This window comes from Salvelinus sp. IW2-2015, unplaced genomic scaffold, assembly GCF_002910315.2.
Source record: "Salvelinus sp. IW2-2015 unplaced genomic scaffold, ASM291031v2 Un_scaffold3946, whole genome shotgun sequence".
Lineage (NCBI taxonomy): Eukaryota > Metazoa > Chordata > Actinopteri > Salmoniformes > Salmonidae > Salvelinus > Salvelinus sp. IW2-2015.
The window spans coordinates 45985-49891 of NW_019945220.1; the positions used below are offsets into that span (position 1 = coordinate 45985).

Consider the following 3907-nt stretch of genomic DNA (forward strand, 5'->3'; position numbering starts at 1 on the left):
TATGCATATATAGCAAACTGGGACTGAGTAGCAGGCAGTTTATTCTGGGCACCTTATTCATCCAAGCTACTCAATACTGCCCCAGCCATAAGAAGTTAAGATCAAGGTTAGGGTAGGGACATCCCAAGGATCCGGACAGCACTGACAATCATGTCATGCGTGTGTCCTGTGCTTTTTATTACTTTTTATAACCGCAATACTGTTTTGTTTTCTCTGAAATGGAACGCTTGTTAATGTTCCACAGTTTCTACTGTTTCTACTGTCTCTACTGTTTCTACTGTCTTACTGTTTTTACTGTCTCACTGTTTCTACTGTCTCCACTGTTGCTACTGTCTCCACTGTTTCTTACGTTCTCCACTGTTGCTACTGTTCCACTGTTTCTACTGTCTCCCTGTTGCTACTGTCTCCACTGTTTCTACTGTCTCACTGTTGCTACTGTCTCCACTGTTTCTACTGTCTCCACTGTTTCTTACTGTCTCACTGTTTCTCACTGTCTCCACTGTGCTACTGTCTACCACTGTTCCACTGTCTCCATGTTGCTACTGTCTCCACTGTTGCTACTGTCTTCACTGTTGCTACTGTTCACTGTTGCTACTGTCTCCACTGTTTCTACTGTCTCCACTGTTCTACTGTCTCCGCTGTCTAGTCGTCCCACTGTTTCACTGTCTCCACTGTTTCTACTGTCTCCACTGTTCTACTGTCTCCACTGTTGCTACTGTCTCACGTGTTGTACTTCTCCACTGTTGCTACTGTCTCCACTGTTCTACTGTCTCCACTGTGTTTCTACTGTCTCCACTGTTGCTACTGTCTCCACGTCTACTGTTTCTACTGTCACTGTACGTCTCACGTTTTCCTGTCTCCACTGTTTCTACTCTCCACTGTTCTACTGTCTCCCACTGTTCTACTGTTCCATCTAGTCTCCACGTTGCTACTTCCACTGTTTAGTCTCCACTGTTTCAGTTCACTGTTGCTACTGTCTCCCTGTTGTATGCTTCACTGTCTACTGTCTCCACTTTGTCTTACTGTCTCCACTGTTTCTACTGTCTCACTGTTGCTACTGTCTCGCTGTGCTTACTGTCTCCACTGTTTCTACTGTCTCCACTGTTGCTACTGTTCCGCTGTTGCTACTGTCTCACTGTTTCTACTGTCTACTGTCCACTGTTTCTACTGTCTCCACTGTTTCTACGTTTCAACTGTTGCTACTGTCTCACTGTTGCTTACTGTTCCACTGTTTCTACTGTCTCTCACTGTTCTACTGTCTCCCACTGTTGCTACTGTCTCCACTGTTCTACTGTCTCACTGTTTCTACTGTCTCACTGTTTCTACTGTCTCCACTGTTGCTACTGTCTCCACTGTTTCTACTGTCTCCACTGTTTCTACTGTCTCCACTGTTCTCTGTCTCAACTGTGTCTGTCTACTGTCTCTCTCACTGTTCTACTTCTCCACTTTTCTATGTTCCACTGTTTTACTGTCTCCACTGTTCTACTGTCTCCACTGTTCTACTGTCTCCTATTCCATGTTGCTACTGTCTCCACTGTTTCTACTGTCTCCACTGTTGCTCTGTCTCCACTGTTGCTACTGTCTCCACTGTTGCTACTGTCTTCACTGTTGCTACGTCTCCACTGTTGCTACTGTCTCCACTGTTGCTACTGTCTCCACTGTTGCTACTGTTCCCACTGTTGCTACTGTCTCCACTGTTGCTACTGTCTCCACTGTTTCCACTGTTTCTTCTTCCTTTTCTAATTCTCTCTCTTTCTCTTACTTTTTCCTCTCCTCTCTCCTTAGTATATTGTCGGCGGTTGGCTCCGAATTTGACCTGCGGACACTGAGAGCAGTCAGGGTTCTGCGACCACTTAGTTGGTGTCAGGGATTCCCAGTAAGTATGGGGACCCTATGGACATCACTCACTCGTCTTCCTCTCTGTCTCGCTCTCTTTTCTCTGCTCTCTCTTGCTTTCTCGCTGTTCATCCCCTCCCACTCTCTCTGTCTCTCTCAATCCTCTCCTCTCTCCTCTCTCTTCCTCCCCCTTCCCCCTCTCTCTTTCTATATTCATCTGTGACCATCTGCACTGTGTCCTCCAGGCCTGCAGGTGGTACTCAAGTCCATCATGAAGTGCTATGATCCCCCTGCTGCAGATCGGACTGCTTCTCTTTGTGGCATTCTGATGTTCCATCATCGCCTTGAGTTCTATATGGGAAAGTTCCACACACCTGTTTTCGACATCGCCACTGGTAATGTCCATAGCTTGTCTTTAATCAACTAGCGACAAGCACCTACTCTATACCCGAAGACTTGTCTTTAATCACTACTAGCGACCAAGCACCTACCTAGACCCGAAGACTTGTCTTTAATCAACTACCAGTGACCAAGCACCTCTCCTAGACCCCGAAGACTTGTTTTTAATCAACTACTAGCGACAAAGCCACCTACTCCTAGACCCGAAGACTTGTCCTTAATCAACTACAGTGACCAGCACTACTCCTAGACCCGAAGACTTGTCTTTAATCAAACTACCAAACCAAGTAATACTCCTAGCCGAAGACTGGTCTTTAATTCAACTACTAGCGACCATGCACCTACTCCTAGCCCAAGCCATGTTTTAAATTAACTTCTAGCGACCTACTGTAGCACCTACCCTAGACCCCAAGTCATGTATTCAATAACTCCCGTGACCAGCACCTACTCCTAGACCCTCAAGCCCTGTCTTAAATAAACTCTAATGACCGAACACCTACCTTAGATCCAAATAAAGTAATTGCACTGACTCCTAACCCACAGGCCAGTCCCAAACTCACCACCTAGACAACTTCCCTAGACCCACAGGGCCAGTCCCAACTCAACCCTACCCCAGATCAACTTCCTAGACCCACAGGCCCAGTCCAAACTCAACCCCTACCCTAGACCCAAGGCCCAGTCCCAACTCAACCCTACCCTAACACTCCCTAGACCCACAGGCCCAGCTCCCAACTCACCCTACCCCTAGACCACAGGCCAGTCCCAACTCAACCCCTACCTAGACACTCCCTAGACCACACCAAGTCCCAACTCAACCCTACCCTGACCCACAGCCCAGTCCCAAATCAACCCCTAGACCCACAGGCCCAGTCCAACTCAACCCCTAGCCCAGACACTTCCCTAGACCAAAGGGCCCAGTCCCAACTCAACCCTAGACCAAGGCCCGGTCCCAACTCAACCCTAGACCAAAGGGCCCGGTCCCAACTCAACCCCTGACCCAAAGGGCCCGGTCCCAACTCACCTAACAAGGCCGTCCAACTCAACCCTAGCCCAAAGCCCGGTCCCAACTCAACCCCTACCAAAGGGCCCAGGTCCCAACTCAACCTACCAACTCAACCAACTAGACCAAGGCCAGTCCCAACTCAACCCCTAGATCAAAGGGCCAGCAACTCAACCCTACCCCTAGATCAAAGGGCCATCCCAACTCAACCCCTAGCCCCAGACAGTACAGGAAGACATTGAGACACAGCCCATCTCGTATCCCTTCAATTATTTTACTGGACCACCACTTCCCTGTTTCTTATGCTGATTTCAACTCTAATCAATCTCATCTCTCCCACTTTTCCCCTACTCTCTCGCTCCCCTCCCCTCTCTCCCCTCCTCTCTTTCTCTCTCCTCTATAGATGAGATTTATGATGAGTTGCCATGCGGTACAGAGTTACCGTCCAGATTGTGTCCTAATGGGACCACGTGTAAAGGCTATTGGCTGGGGCCCAACTATGGGATCACCCATTCGACAACATTCTCTTTGCTGTCCTCACTGTATTCCAATGTATCACCATGGAGGGTTGGACCGACATGTTTACTATGTGAGTATACAGGCTGTGTTGTGGGTGGAAGTGTGTGTGTGTGTTGGAGATGGACTGTGGTGTGTGCGATGTTGGGGGGTTAA

At 48.4% G+C, this 3907-nt stretch overlaps 1 long non-coding RNA gene across 1 annotated transcript; it reads left to right on the forward strand.

Moving 5' to 3' along the window:
• The first annotated feature begins 1791 nt into the window (after positions 1-1791).
• LOC112076711 (uncharacterized) lies at positions 1792-3812 on the forward strand. Its single transcript, XR_002895248.2, has 3 exons — positions 1792-1876; positions 2082-2231; positions 3639-3812. It is a non-coding gene; the product is annotated as an uncharacterized lncRNA (long non-coding RNA).
• Positions 3813-3907: the final 95 nt, after the last annotated feature.